Source organism: Netta rufina, assembly GCF_964035555.1.
Source record: "Netta rufina genome assembly, chromosome: 15".
Classification (NCBI taxonomy): domain Eukaryota; kingdom Metazoa; phylum Chordata; class Aves; order Anseriformes; family Anatidae; genus Netta; species Netta rufina.
In genome coordinates, this window is record NC_140138.1 from 14,835,802 (window position 1) to 14,852,276 (window position 16,475).

The 16,475-nt window shown below is 48.6% G+C and overlaps 1 long non-coding RNA gene across 1 annotated transcript in view; it reads left to right on the forward strand.

Annotated features, from left to right (window-relative positions):
• The first annotated feature begins 345 nt into the window (after positions 1-345).
• Positions 346-16,475, forward strand: part of LOC311215254 — a 29,538-nt gene continuing 13,408 nt past the window's right edge. The window contains exon 1 of the long non-coding RNA XR_014618891.1: positions 346-480. This is a non-coding gene — a long non-coding RNA (uncharacterized lncRNA). The remainder of the gene's footprint in view (positions 481-16,475) is intronic.

The window sequence follows — 16,475 nt, forward strand, 5'->3', positions numbered from 1 at the left end:
TTAACATACACAAGCAGTGCAAATTAGGCATCAGATTATGCACATGAGAAGCACGACGATCGTTCGGTATTTTGGTTGGCTTCCAGGTTTGGATTTGGAGCCCTGTATTTCTGGTGCAGGAAGGCAGCAGCTGATGTGCTGTGCCTCAAAAGATGCTTCTGCCCCTGACGTCCGGATGCAATAGCAGTCACACGCTCAGTGCGAGCTGTCTCCCTTTTCTCCCCCCCTCCTTCCCCCCACAGGAAAGTGGATCCTGCTGCAAACCAGTCCCAGCTTGGACAGAGCTTGCAGAGGAAGAAGTTTCAGAGGCCAGGTCCTTCCACAGGCTTTGCCCTGTCCATCACCCTTGAAACTCAGTCCCATTAAGAACCGATAGCTTTCTGGCTGATGCGAACGGCTGCATGACACATCGGATGTTGTGTATAGGACTTGAAGAGGTCGATGAGAGCTATCTGAATCATTCATTACCCGGTGAAGTAGGTGAGTGTCTGCTATTGTCCTTATCCTTGTAGAGAAGGATGCTCAAGCACAAAAAAAGGCTGAGAGATTTAGTGAAGGTACCTAAAGGAGGCAGAGCTCAGAAACAGACAATTATTCTTCACCTATTTCTCTGTGAAAATCATGTACTAGGCATTATTGTTATTATGATTGGTCGGCTTGTGCAGTAGAAGCACTATAATGTGAATTTAGTCTTTTCTGCTGTTTTTTGGTAGTCCACAAATCAATCACACCAAACAGTTCCTGCTGTGTCTCCATGATAAGCTCTTTCTCTGTAGGCGTTGTGTGTGCTTGCCTGGTCATTAGGTTCACATGGGAGTTATCCTGATTCTCCTTCAGAGGAACAACAAGACTCTTTTTTAAAAACAAAGAAAACCTCGATGTTAGATTGCTGTTAACATTCCCTGGGGCTGCAGGGAAGGATTCGTTCTTTATGCTTCCTGAATGGTTTCTTTGGTTCTCTTGCGCCATCCAAGAACAATGTTGATATGTGTCCTTATTGCAACCAGACATTGACATGGGCACCAGCAGTGCTGGATGCTGTACAGACACAGAGCAACCAGGTGGTCTTTGTCCTAAGGAACTTAGGATCAAAAGAAAAAGGGATCAGGATCTGTGGTAGGTTGCAGGTCAAGACCTTTCTTTGTCCTTCCAGCTCTAGTGCAATCGTGAGAGGTAAATAATAGAGAGAGCAGAGTGAGAAGAGGGTCTTCTGCTTGAGAAGCTGCTCTTTCCATTACCAGCCTCTCATGGTTACCTGAGGTAATTCCAGGACGCTGGGAAAGAAAGAAGCTCATGTATGTACACTGGTAAATATGTATAAATGAGGGACTTGAAGAGACCTTCTGCCAGTTCGGGAACAACTCAATTCCTGCTAAATAAGACTCAGCAATTCATGTAGCAATTCGGGTGGTCTTGATTTTTAACCAATAAAAGAACCAACCTCTTGATCCCTGGCTCTTCTGCAGTATCCTTCCCTCTTTTTCTTTTATTTTTCCCAGCCTAATGCTCAAACATACCCAGAAAAGCCTGTTCTTTTCCCAGCTGGCTGCATCTCTGTGGAGAGACTGTGGCCCTCTTCCATTTCAGGCCCATTTGACCTTGCCTTGTAGCCAGATGTTTCACTGGAGAACTTACACTTGGGAGAGCCTGGGCTGCATTCAGCTGCTGGTGAACTCTTTGCCTCGGTCAAGCAGCTGTAAACAAAAACAGCCCAAGAAAAACAAAATCTTTCCTAAACTGAGTTGGCCAAGGACAGAACTGGATCCAGAGATGCAGATGGCTGCTTGTATATCTGTAAGGCTGTGTAGAGAAGCTCATCTGCCATCCCTGATCTTCAAAGATGGGTTTCACTGAGCTGAAGGCTTTTTTTTTTTGGCGTTTGGAGAAACTTGACACAGAGACTGCTTCCAATGCTGCCTGTGGTGCATTGTACTGTTTGCAGCTGCCTGTGCATTTGAGTGAGTTTCTGGCCAAAAGCATTTAGAAAGTCATGGTTTGCTGGCCTGAAAGTCACAGGAACAGGAGTCACAAGAGCTCCACAGCAAAACAATTAAGTCAGAAACATCCTTTCTTCTGAGAGCCATATCACCGGTCAGTTGAGATCACTCACCTGGTAGAAAGGCTTTCTGAGGGTACAGCTCTGTCTTCCACACCTGGCAAGGAGATGTGAGCGATGTCCTCTGGGGTCAAAAAAACATCAGGAATTTAGATTGTTGGAATGGTGCTCTTCAATCTGGGAAGTGGCCAACTCCCAAATCTCCCATTTTGCACAAGATGTGGTGAGGCTGATAGCTGGCTTAGGTGTGGTTTGAACTTCACTTGCAAGCTGGCATGTAGAAGAGCACAGGGTGCCCTCATCCTGTCGCTGTGACAAGTTACAGGAGTTGTGGGCTGCTGCCACAGGCCCTTCCAGCTTGCTTTGGACCTGGTCTTCAGCTCTGAGAAGGCTTTTTCTGTTTGAGTTGTGCTTGACCTGTTTAGAGGGCAGAGGAACTGTGTGAACAGCAAGATTTGCTCTTTGATTTGCTGTTTGATTGCTGCTGTACCAGGAAGGATGGATGGAGGCCTGAGACTGAGCAGCACTCACACAGAATCGTGTTGATACATCAGTGATTTCTCCTCCGCAAGGGTCAGGCTTGCCTGTCCCTGAGCATCTGCTACCACTCAGCAGATATCCACCACTGTGTTGAGACGTTTATGCAATACTCAGTATTCCCTCAGAGAGAAATGTGCCATCTCCTGCTCCTGCATATATATTAACTCCACGTCTTACAGCCAAGTACCTGCTAGGCCTGAGCCTGTCTGCTGTAGAAGACCTTGAGATGACATGGCTACGGCCCATGGCCAATTTCTCCACTGATCCATCTCTGGCCCTGTAAATCATTTTTAATAACCAGAGTGCAGTTCTAATGTGGGCTGGATCTGTTTAACCTAATCTGAGTACCAAAGCTGGTTGCAGTGATATCTGAGCACCTGTGACTTCCTCAGACCAGCTAGAATTCAGGACTGTGAAGCCAATGGTTTTTCCTGTTCATGCTGCACTGACACATCCCTCTCCTGGGTGATTAATAACTTCCAGAGATAGCAGTAAGATCAGTTACACCAAGGTAAGGAAGAGATGAATAGGGCCGTAGGGCAGATATGCCTTTCTGTTTCCCAAATTAAAAACTTTTCTGGCTGTCCAGACCTTGGCTTCAGCATCTCAGGGAGACATTCCTCTTTTGTAAGAAGTTCCATGGGTGGCATTGCTCAGCAGACTGGGCACAAGGAGGGAGCTGCAAAGAGGAAGGGATCTGATAACACTATTTTGCCCTCTGTGCTTAGATCAACACTTCAATCTGTTTTAAACATCCGCTTCACCATTCCTGCCGTCCAATATCCCACGTTGGCCCCAGCAAGAACTATTTTAATCCCTCATCATTCATCGGGAGGCCCCTTCCTGTTCCCTTTCTGTCTGCTCCCACATGCACGTATGTGCATCTCTCCACCGAGAAATCCCCTCTGCTAGTTGTCCTCGGAAAGGTCACCCAGGGATATTAACAAACAGCAGGTGTAAAATTAACAACTGGTGCGATTCCAATCATCTGGCAGGAAGGAAAACGTTGGACAATAGGTAGAGCCAGGGTAAAGTTTCCAGCTGAAGGCTGATTGCCTGATATAGGACAGCACATCGGTGGGCTGGGAACTCTCCTGGGAATGTGAAACCGATAGGGTATTAGCAGGCCCTCTCTGCCCCTCCAACACAATTGTTTTCTGCTTGCTCAAAAATATTTGGAAATGTTACCGAGCGGGACGTGTGGGTGAGAAGGCATCTTCCAGCCAATCGGCTGGGTAGATTTCAGCCCTCCCCTGGAATTTTAAACTTTTTTTTCCCTGATGGAAAGGGAGGTGAATCCTCCATGGTTAGTTTAGGGGTCTTAAAGCATTTTGGATGAGTTCCTGTAGCACAGAAACAAGTGGTGCCCTCAAGGATTGCAGAAAATGCGGAGAGATGGCGGGATGGATAGGTGGGTATATGATCAATACAGAAACTGTTCTGATCACTTATCATTTTTGTTAGTGGAACTGGTTTTAACTGCCTGAAACGATGTGATTGTCACCAGCTAATGGCACCTCTGTGGGGTAAGGTTTTGGGAGGTGTGGATGGTAGATTTGTTAGGCCTTGACTAGTGTCAACAGCCAGAGTGGTGGTTTGAGACCATGAGCACAGGGGTAAGACTGCTGTCTAATGCAGGCTGTGGGTGTACCCAGGGGAAGCTGGCAGCACTGAAGGCAGTGAAAACTGTGGAGAAAGGAAAAGGATGTTGAGAAGGTTGATTTAAACCCTGGTGAGCTGAAGTACTCTGCAAGTATTACAGAGAGCGCTGTGCTTGGTCCCAGTGTGGAGAGTTTGGCCAGAGGTTTTAACACACTTTCTTCCCTCAGCTGGGGTTCAAACACTGAACTCTTGCCTCTGTGAAGTAGTAGAAAACCTGTGGGGATTGCTGCACCTGTAGGCCAGATTGCTTGCAGCTATCTGGCTTCTTTAGCCTCCTCTTCCCTTCTCCTTTCCTGACTTCAAAGCTGGCAGTGTGACATGATACCGGGTGTCCTTTGGCAAAATACTACCACACAACCAGAACTTGTAGGCCCCTGTCCAGCTGACACAGAGTCCGTCCTCTGCTTAAACAGGTTTGGTACAAACTCCATCCACCATGACGCATTTAGTGCTGAAAAAGTGCTCTCATGGGTCTCTGAGGCTCTGCAGGGATCCCATTGCTCCTGCTTAGCAGGGATCTCACACGTGGACTGTGCTGACAAGGGATGGCTGCGCCGAGAGGAGGTCTGATAACGCCATGTAACCCTGATGTACGTTGTCAGCAGCGCTGCCATCGCCAACGAGAGCAAAGGGGAGGAGTGAAATTCTCCTGTTCAATTGGGCGAATTTGACACCTCGTTCTTGTGCCCTTGTGGCTCGGCCACTTGACATTTCTAAACAATCTCAAGCAAGTTCACTGGAAAACTATCCCATGTCAGGAGCTGATGATGTCAAGGCTAATAACAGTTCTGGGTTCAAGCCCTCCTGATCCTTCAGGCAAGGACCTCAAGGTTTGGCTCCAAGTCAATAACAAGGCCTGTCATGTCGACAATGGCTTTTTATGAATCCCAGCGAACGCCTTTCCCAAACAAAAACATTCATTTGGTTTTCAATGCAGAAGGCTAGCAGATTTCAAAGGCAGGTTCTCTCCTCCTTGCGTGGAGCAGCATGCAAAATTGGAGAGCTTGGAACAAGCAACGGCACTTGGCCCTAGAGCAGGAGACGGGGACGGTGATAAATCTTTATCTGGGAAATTCTTCGCTTCCTCTGGAATGGTGCAAGCTGAGTGTTTTCATCTCTAGAGAAGTGGGGAGTTTTTCCATGTCCCCTTCCATCATCTGGATGTTAACAATACCACTTGGCTGCCTTTGTTAATGTTACAATGGCCCTCAGAGAGAGGGAGCTGGCCTTACTGGGAAATGCACGGCTGGATGTCAGGGGAGGAGATAGCGGGGATCTTACTGGCTCACAGAGAATAAAGGAATTGTAGGGTGGCATTCACTTGGCTACTACATTATGATCCTGACACCCTGTTGAGAATAATGCCACTGGAACGGTGTCCAAAATGATAATTATAACCGCTTCTTATTTTTAATTTCCTTTTAATAAGGAAAACAGTGGTCACCATCCCAACAACAAAAACATTGCTCTGCCCTTCCAGATATCAGCAAATTATAAAGCACTGGTTAATTAACACAGATGTCTCTACAGGCCTCTCTTCTGAACTGAAAACTCTTGTGTACTCCAGCTCAGCCAGACACATACATCAGCAGGTACAAACCAGGGCGCTACAGAAAATGCTGCACCCGCTCTTCTGTTGGCCTTATTTCACAAAGGAGTACTTGAGTCATGGAGAAATAAGGTGACTTGCTCCACGTCCCTGGGTGAGTCAGTGGGAGAGAACAGATTCAGCTGTTCACATCTCACCGTTTTTCTGTCAAATGGCATTTTTGCTGTTTTGTAGAAGGCATTTGAAACGAGGCTCCTAAATATGTAACCTGATGTTCAGAACTGCTGAGTGCTCACTAGTTCCCCCCCAGGCAGTACCTAAACAAGATATCCATGGGGGAAAGCTGTCTTGTCCTGAACATCAGCAGCCTCTAACAGTTATTCCTACTTGTGCACTCATGTTTTTGCAGGTGGACTCTAGCTCTGCACACCCATCCAGTCTGATGCACACAGAGCCAGCACAGGACAAGGAGGACCACATCAGATAGCTCCAGTTTCCTGAACTGCTATTAACAGTGGTGTGGCTATTTCACACATCCATCCAAAAGACACTCAATGATATGAAGTCTTTTACTGAGAGGGTTTGAAATACAGTTGTCAAAAATCTTAGCTAAGGGAAAATTGGTCCATGTAGTTTGGCTGCATGAAGCTTTGCTTCTGAACAATTCCTGACCACAGACCCAGTGGGTTTCTCAAACTGCAACTAATTTCCTGCTGGCTTATAGGAATTTTCTGTACAGTCTCTCTCTGTTGAAGGTCAGAAAATTTCAGGTATCTCCTGAGATCCCAGAACCAGGGTTCTGATGTACTAGGAAAGCAGAAAGGAGAAGTCTGTGTGAGGTTGGCAAAATCTGAGCAAAACAGCGTTTATGGTTCAGACAGCATTTCCAATTATCCAGCACTTAGGCATCAGGAAGATTCAGATAAGAGGTCTCAGATTTAGCTCCTCTCTTCTCTCTGCAAGTTAAAGTGCCACATTTTTTTTTTTTTTAGTAGACAATCAAATCTGTGATAACAAATTTCAAGATAAGAGGAAAAGATTGTCTCTGCAGAGAATGGAAGGAATCATTTTGGCTCTAGGGTAAGCTCAGTGATCCATCTGAGGCATGGGTGGCTGTCATTCCATACACATTAAACAGAAGCTAGGGAGCTTGCTGCAAGAGTAGCTGGATGAAATCCTATGGCTATTTTATGTACAGGTTATCAGACCAGATGTGTGATCCTCAAAATATTTGACTCTATGATATATCATTTGCAGTGCTGAGTAAAACCTAACTGAGCTCCTGTTACACTTCCATCAGGGCTATTTATACACAGTAAGAATGCCAGAGCCTAGTTTCTGACTTCTGCCTTAAACCTGAGAAGAGTAAATTGAAAATCATATAGTTCCTGCAGTGTTAGATCACATCAGTACCTTAAGAGAAGCTCTGCTCTATAGCTCCATCCATTTCTTCTCCCTTGCAAGCAGCCAGATTGCCAAAAGAACAGGTGTCATCACCAAGCTGATAGGAGCCATCCTCTCTCCTTCCCTGGAGTATTTATTAATTCCTCTAATACATAAGCTCTCATTCCCTGGCAGTTTCCTCATAGGAGAGTGTCCCAATTTCCCTTCTCTCCTCACTGCATAGCCACCCACAAACAGCTTTTCAGTCATCTGAATGCTTGTAGATCACCAGCATATAGCAAAGCTTTACAGAGCATGAGCAAACAACCCAAATGCTAATCCAACAGCACCGTGTTGAGGCTTGTCTTTATTTTCTGGGATGGATAATCAGCATCTCTAGAAGAGCTTCTTCCTAACGCTTTGCTTATAAAGTCCGTCAGTCCAATCCTACCCTGTTTTCTACCAAGACCTCTGGCTCTGAACCCTGTTATACATTATATGGAGTGATGCCCATGGCACTCACCCATTCTAGCTACTTCTAGTTACCTGGGTATGTCAGCAAAAATTTCCTTCTCCAGATGCAGGTTCCTGGTGTGAGGGTTAGGCAGCAGCAAAGCTCTGCTTCTCTGAAGCTTTTCCATCTACCACAGAGATGCTTTAATCTCTCCCCCTCCTTGCCCTTTGCGTTATGCTATGGGGTGGAGAGGAAGCAACCCTCTGAATCTAAAACTCTCTTACCCTTCTTTTCCCACACAAGCCAACTTCCAGCCCTTGCTTGCTTCTTCTTCAGCCCCCTTCTGAGCGTGCTCTCATTAAGACCCCAGAGGGAGGAGGTGATGCTCTGAAATTGTCTTAATTGCTCTTGTTTATGCTGGTTACGATGGCAATAAGATGCCATGCAGAGGAGGCTTTCTTCAGATGTGCAGGCTCTCCATTGTTCCGTATTCTGAAGGATTGTCTGTAGGCAGCTCCAAGTCACTTACAACAATAGATTAATATGAAGATCAGTAATGCTCAGTGACTCACAGTCACACACATGCGAGACCCACCAATCGCTGTGACCTGCCACCGGATTTGAGGGGAGGTTAAGTGTTGCTGGTGTGCTCCTGCAGGATGCTGACGAGATAATGCTCTGCACTTGCACAGTTTCTGCTATCCAGGAGCTCCCCAAACATGAATGGAGAATGCTGTTTTGCTAGGGCAGGCAGCAACTGCTACGCTCACTGGAAAGCAGGAAAGTGGAACAGAGCACGTATTTTGTCCTATGTAAATCTGCACGTGCCAAAGCTTAAACAGGTGTCAGGAATTCTGACTGTTGGTCCCTGATCTATCTTCCATGCATTCGGTCATCCTGACCCTAACAAGGGTCTTTTATGCTGTGTGCTGCTTGTGTTGTATCCCATTTATCACCCTTAAAAAATGAACAGGGAAATCTCCATCTCACAGGTTCTTCTCCAGAGCTCTGCAGTGCAGTGTCTGGGTCTTCATCTGGCAGAGACCCATCGGAGATGACATTGGGATACCCCAGCTGTGGGTTTCTCTCTTTCTAACCCACCGTTGAGACTTAGAGCTTCATGCTGGGGCTGACTGTGTTGGAATTGGAGTACTATGCTTTCCATTCATATTTTTCTGAGTAGTCCCAGTCTGCCAGACCAGTATCAGAGACACCCTACAACCCTCTGCTCCTGCCCTTGATCCAAGAGGTCTGTGTGCCCTCCTTTTCCCTATATCCTTGGATAGGGGATATATGTGCCCTCCTATCATGTCCCCACTAGTCCCCACTCACCCAGGGTCAACCATTCTCCTTCCATGTGCCAGGCACTCGCACATCCCCTGCCTCTCTCACCCATCATTCTCTGTACTTCTCTGCCAGGGACTCACCATTTTCCCCATTTTTCCTTTCCCCCATTCTGGAGGGGAGGAGGAGATGCCCACTCCCATTTTCCTCCCTGTTTGGGAAATACATTAATACATAAACAGCTATCATCAACCTGTTCTTGCCTCTAAAGTCTATTATGGAGCTGGGACAAGCTATGGAAACTCCTCACCAGTTTCCTGGGGCTCTGCACCCCAATTTTTGCCTATTTACAGTCCTTGGATGTTGACAACGGCCCCATAATTTTGGGCATCAATTAGGTTTGATGCTCCTTGTTGCCATATTGCATGTACTCCAGCAGAGAGACGAGGGGAGAAATGCTTTCCAGCTGAGTGTGAAAAACTGCCTTGCTCAGTCCGTAAGTAACATGCTTCGCTGAGTCTGGCTAATTTTCTTCCCCATATAAAACAGTGCAGTTTCTGCATAATTTTGTGCATTACAAAAACACCAGATCTCAAGAGCTTGATGGTGGGCCAGGCCCCAAGTGTGTCGCTGAGCAATTACTGAGTCTCTGCCTGCCTCAAGCTGAATAAAACCTTGAATCAGAAGCTCAGGACCTGACCCCTGATTAGATCTGTGTGCTTTTCCATATTCATAAAATAAGAAGTGTGCTTATACTGGGTCAGCAAAGGGCCGTCTGATTTAGTATCCTGACATATATAACCCAAAAGCAGGTACCCAGGAAGGGCCAGGAAGACTCTTCTTCCATAAATATGCATTTCATTTGGAACTATAACTTATATAAATGGGCAGAAGTTCTATGTAATTAGCAACCCTCTATGGATTTCTCTTCCACAAAGTTTTCCAGACTTCCCTTAAGTTTATATACATTTTTAGCTCACGCAATATCCTGTGGCAAGCAGTCCTTCAGCTTAACCACACATCTCCTGCCATTTGAGCCTGAAATCTCCCTGTTCTCATGAGGTTTTGAAGCCCCAGCATCTTCGCTAACAGCGGTGCATTTGGTGGCTAAGTGGTGAAGTTTTTCTCCCTTCTCCATCCCTTTGAATCTGTAAAGCTGCACCCAGCGTAGTCACCATGCTGGGAGGAGAAACACAGGAGAACTTCAGGATCCTGGGGTGAAATCCTGCAGAGCACCTGCCTGAGGTCCCAATGGTGACCTACGAAACATCCTCCTTGGGGTCACCCTGTGCTGTCGCTGTGAAACAGCAACATCCCCCAAAACTGGGAGCAAATTGGGATGTGGATCCAGAAGAGGGCAATGGTGCCACATCCCCACCAGTGCTCTGAGCACCAAATCAGCCGAGGACAGCCACTGCAGGAACACAGCCAAGTAGCCAAGCCACCTTGGCTAGCAGATCTGTGTGTTCCTGGCTGTTTTGTGGCAAGCAGATTGAAGTGGGAGGCAGCTTTCAGCTGCTGTCTCAGGTCAGATGGGACTGTCAGTCAATTGTTAATTATGACTCTTCTTCTTACTAATTTCTGTAACTTCCATCACCATGGCAGCTAACTGCTGTGGAAAGATTCAGCCAGAAAAAAAAAGGAGAAGACAACCAAACTTTTCATAGCACGGGAACAGGAACTAGTTACAGGGGAGGAGGGAGAGATCTGCAGTTTGTTTTTTAGGAGAATTTAATGCCACGCTCTGAAAGCTGCTCAGGCTTGGCTTCGCATGGTCCTACCAAAGGGAGGCCAAGCCTGCTTTTGCCTGTCCTGTGCTGAGAGTTTTTGTTCAGCTAACCTGGCCCTGGCCCAGCGGATGATGAATATATTGTACCTTTTCATTGCACGGGGTGCTTGGCACAAGGATTTTTCTTAGTCTATGCCAATTACTGGGAAACTGCCTTATTATCACAACTTCTCTACCCTGACCTGGCCAGTCAATCAGTTTTAATACTTGGTGATAGCTGTGTGTCTGTGCAGGGAGAGAGGTGGAGCACCCTGACAGCACTTTAAGCTCTGATTAATTTTTAAACTTCCTCCCTTTCTGCTTATTTTATGGCTTCTGTCCTGATGCTGAGCGTGTTCTTTCCTCCCTGTGTCACTTCCAGAGGGATGCTGTGGAGGTGAAATGCCACTCAGCCATCACCGGGCGCTTTACCTGGGGGGGCTGGATGGGGACTCGTAGGCTGGGACCCTACAGGGTCCCTAGGACAGGGTGCCCTAGGCCAGCTGGCCACTTCTGTCACTGCAACAGGCCACAGGAGCCTGGTGACACAGCACGTGAGTATGTCTGTAATATGGGCACAGCACCTTGCATGGGATCATCGAGGCAACAGCCATTTTCTTGCTGTTTTGCAGCAACACAGTGGGATTCTTGCCAAAATGACTCTATCTGGCCTGTTTGGCAGTGTTTGTTCCTGATTAAGCTGTCCAGCCTGGAGGTATCTTCTCTCACACCTGTCTCACCGTTCCATATAGAAGTGTTTAATTTAGAAACCCATCGTACCTGGCCCTGTGCACACCAAGCTGATTTATATTGTGTAATGCCTCAGCGCCATGCACTTTAAGGAATCAGACTTTTTAAAATTCTGTGCTGGAGGGAAGGGTGGACTCACGCTTCAGGTATCGGTTTGAGATCCAGGAGAAACGGACCCTGTCCTGACAGTGCTCACAGATTGCAAGGGACCTTCGTCGAATCACTTTGCCTTGAACCCAGCTTCTGTATCTGGAAAATAACCAAAATAGCAATGCCTTCCCTACCCCTGCCTTTCAGGAGATAAGCCTAGAGTCTAGAACACACCAAAAAGTCCTCGTGCTACGTGCATTACAAACAGAACAAAAAGCTGATCTCTGCGCTGGGGGGAATTCAGTGTGTAAGCACAAGACAGAGACGACAGGCAGGTGCAAGTCTGCCGAGAAGCAACGAAACGAGGCAGAGAGCTGACTGGCAAAGAGACCCCGGGCATTGCCCACCAGCTGCCAGCATTGCCAAAGGCATCTCGCCGGGGAGGGATGCGAGGGAGAGAACGAATCACGCCGTGGGCGTTCGCAGGAAGCTACCCCCGGGTGCGAGGGAGGAGCACGGGACACGGCGCACAAGTTTGCGAATCGACGTGGGTGCTCGGGGGACGGGAGACTCCGTGATATGCCTGAGGGAGGCACAGCCACCCCCCTCTCCTCGCACAGAACTCAGCTGGCAAGATTTGATCTTTTCATTCACTTGTTTGTTCGCTAAATGCCTCCGGGCCGTGCTTTTCGAGTCGTTTTTTTTTCCTGCTTTTTCTTTGTCACTGCCACGGCAACATGTGAGCTTGAGAGGAATTTCTCCCACCCTGAGTTACACACAGGGGAAGGTGAATTTGCATGGGGGAGACTTGAATCCTGGTGGTGCTGGCCCTTTGCACACCCCACTTGTGCCAGCAGATCTGATAAAATCCTTTTCCATGCGTGGGGCCAAGAGCACAGGTGAGACTTGCAGAGGCTACATGCCCTCCCGAGCTCTCACCACCATCAGTCAAGCTCTTCCCCACGAAACAGCAGCGGAGGAAGCTCAAGAAGTATTGCTTTTTAATTTCAGTGCTGCCACAGTCACTGACGTCCTCGCTAATCCTCTTGCGGCAGCAGGCTGCTAATCAAAAACTCTTCGCTCGCCACTTTGGCATCATTCTGGGAAGCCAACGGAGCGCGGAGATGCTCAATTCCTCCCCCTCCACACACCTTCCATTGTCTTCAGGACTGACAGCTCTGATGTGGAGCAATGATAGAAGCCAGCTGATGCTGTCAGGGCCCGGTACAATTGCACCGCAGGGAAAAAGGCGACTGGCTCTGACTCATCCTAGCCACCTGGAGCTCGAGATGCACGCGTGCCGTCTCCGGCACGGCTCAGCACAGAGCAGTGCACCTTCCTTGGCTCCTGGCCACTGCCCAGCGAGGCAGGAGATGACCAGAGAGGTTTTGAGAGGGCTGGTGCTGGTGGCCAAATATGTGGCCAGCCATCCCTCGGGATGCTAGGAAAAAAAAGAAAAAAAGAAAAAAAAAAGCAAGAAATAACACATTTTTTTCCCATGGGAAAAAAACAAACAAACAAACAAACAAGAAACCCCAACAATTCATTTGCACACCTCAGCCCAAGTCTTTGTCATGGATGGGGAGATGGAGGGAGTGTGTGTGCGCGTGCATCCAGACCTGAAATGCTTCAGGAGTGCCAAGCCAAGAGGGGAGGGAGATTCAGAGTGGGGAAGTTGGACTGTGATGCGAACTTCTGGGTGACCTTGAGGAAGCTGGCTAAACGCTGCCCGTCCTGGCCAGGTCAGCAGCTGCAATTTCCATTAGCGGAGGCAGAAATTCAGGGGTCATTTGTGCTTCATTTTTTTACTTTTTCCCAAACATGACATTGAATGAGAAGCATTAGGAGTTCCTCCTATAAATAGGCTCACCCCTGTCACAGCTGGTTAAGTCATACCCAGTGTCAAGCCCATAAATGAGGTGCCTCTCAGTCGCACGGGCTGGAGGGTGCAGAAGGGTGCGCAGGGAAGTCTGACAGATCCCTCTTCGACCAGTTGGTGTTGGAGCACCAGCTTTTTTCAACACAACAAGCACGACCAGCCCAGCTCCCAGATGGATGATTTGGGGAGAGGCAACGTGGCCAAAGACCACCGCAGTGGGTGGCAGCAGGAGGGAAGGATCCCAGCGGTGTTGGGAGGAGACTGCTAAGGCACAGGGTGCAGGTGCTGGGACCTCCACAGCTGCTGTCACAGCAGGGATTAAACACTTAAATATTTCACCTCTTCCTTCAAGGCCTTTCCCTGGGTTTGCCCTAGAGGTCTGGGGTGATTTCAGCGCTTTCAGCTGACCCCGTTTCCCCTTGAGGGACCTGCAGTCTCCTTTTCCTTTGGAGCTGCCCGGTTCTTCAGCTCCACGAGGAGAAGCAGTTCCAGTGGCATCCATTACAAAGCGGCTTTGCTGTGCTGAAAGTCAGCTGGCTCGTGGCAGGGAAGCCAGGGACACAAAGCAAAGCATCTCTGCAGCAAGAGAGCCCGAGCAGCCCCTGTGCCAGCTGCAGGGACATCTGGATGGAGCTGGCTCGGCGGAGGCTGAAGGGGTCACCGGGGAAATGCAGCACAGGGGGGTCCGTAGCAGAGAGCCCCGGGGCAGCAGGAGCTGGTGTGAGGGTCCCTGATGTCCCCTTCCCTTTCCTTTTCACCTCTGGAAACCTCTTCCCAAAAATCTTTGTGCTGCTCTGAGGCTGGGGGCTGCGAGGAACCTGTTCTGCTGAAGTGATGCGAGTGAATGTATCTTAAAAAAAATAAAAATAAAAAAAGAATGAAGGATTTAATTAAAAAAAAAAATCATTTATGTGGTCTGATTTCCCCACAGATCCACAGGCAGTTGCATCAGTGCGGTTGAGGGGGTGGAAAACCGAAGTGGGGGCAGAAAGGAGCAAAAACTTTGCAAGTCAGCTCCACCGCTGAAAATCCCGGTGCTCTGCTGAGCCCGTGTCCCTCCCAGACCGCAGGAGCTGCTCCGGTGTGCGGAGACACAGCCAGCAGACCTAGGCAGGGAAGGGAGGAGAGATGATTTGTTTGAAGCTGAGCTGGGAGAAGGGAATTGCTGGTTGTTCGGAGGTAGGCTAATTATATTCTCTGTCCTTGGAAGCTAAACCTTTCCTTCGCTGCTTGCATAAGGGAGATGCGATAGCTTTTAGCAGCAGCGTGAGGGTTTCCCTCCAGCCCCCAGCCCAGAAGCACCTGCCTCTCAGTCCTGCCTCCCCCGGAGGGCTGCCAAAGCTCTTGGGATTCCTCGGGGATGGAAACCTTGCTAGAAATGCAGGGTAGGCTTACTCTAATTCCTCGCTGTTTGGGATCAAACTGAAGCCTGCTGCTTAATGGGGGATAAGTGGGTATAATGCAGTCAGTCAATAACTTTACACACACACAGAGCCCTTTGGATTACTGATTTCCAAAAGACAAGAGTCTCCCTCACGAGCCCTGCAACACACTGACTCAGCCCTGAGCCTTTTGACTTTGTTTTTCCTTCCTTACAAAGTGACTTGTACTTCTAATTCTTTTTTTCTTTTCTTTTCTTTTTTTTTTTTTTTTTACCCCACTTATTCATTTTTTTTCCCACTTACTCAATTTTTTTTTCCCCCATAAAAGTTTTCAGCTTGTCAAGCGACTCTCCCTCTCCCTGTCTCTTTTTTCCTTGCCTCTTGCAGTGGGAGGAAAGATAATAATAAAGGGAGCAGTTTTCAAATAAAAAGCCCCACGTGTTACCTGGGAGCTGTCTCCCAGCATCCAAATACCCTGTGGGGCAGAGATCGCTCGGTCCCCACTGTAGCTTTGTACCCTCCAGACACCAAGTGTGTTTTGTCACTAAATGCTCCCGTTGGGTTTGTCTCTTGGTCCAAGCAGGACTGCCTGGACCCTTGTAAAATATGATTTACACCTTTACACCTCCCTGCCAAGCACTTCCCTCTCCTTCCCTTCCTCCTGACGGGAGAAATTGCTGCTCCTGCTGCTGTGCCAGCACCCAGATGGAGGAATGGAGTCAGGAGGGTTTGTGCTGAGTGCCTCGTTGCTCCAAAACCCTCCTTGTCTGGGGCTTCTGCTGCCCCACGTCTTGGCAGGAGGTACTGGGAAGGGGCAGGTGAAGGAGATGTGAGCTCTCCTTCCTCTCTGTGTGTCCTTGGTCCCTGCTCAGCTCCAAGTTGGGACCTTCAGAAGTTCAGCTCTCTCCACAGCCCCTCGGGACATCTGGGTTTTGGCCATTTAATGGCTTTTACTCTGCTCCTGCAGGGACAGCACTGCAGGAGCCACAGAGCGAGGAACTCCTGCAAGGACCGAAATAACTCCCTGGGCCCCAGACAGGGAGAGGCGGGAGGCAATGGCCCCCTCTGCCTCACTTATCCCAGCCCTGGCTCCGAGCGAGGAAGCTCATTTGACTTTTATGAGGGCTGCAGAGACCAAGCAAACAAAGCCTGCGGGTTTAGTCAGCGCCAGCGGGCACAGCACGTGCCTCTTCCCTCTCTCCCTCCTTCCCCTCCTGCTGACAGCTCTCCCTGGCACGCGGCTGAGCGCGGCTCCACAGCCTCTTGGTGGGAATGAGCCTATTGATTGGGGCAGGAGAGCGTTTTTTAGGGGCTTCTCTTTCAGCTCCAGGCTTTCTTGATACCCTCTGAGCCGCAGGGAAGCTGAGGAAGGCTGGGAAGGAAGGAGAGGTGCTGGGAGTGCCTTGAGACATGAGGATGCTCTAGTGGGTGGAAAAGCGATTTGAAGGACCCAAAAGCTTCCAGATAGAAGGGACACGGCATTTTCCATCCTTGCTCTTTCCTGGAGTGTCTGTTACAACCACAGCCTGTCCTTTCCACTTCAGCAGTGATGGGGGACACAGGAATCTTTGTAAATAAGCCAAGAGCACAAGAAATAGAAATCCCTGCCCGACACCGCACAAACCCTTTGCTCTTGGCTTCTTCCTCCCTCCCAATGCCTCGGAGAAGCTCTTCCAAC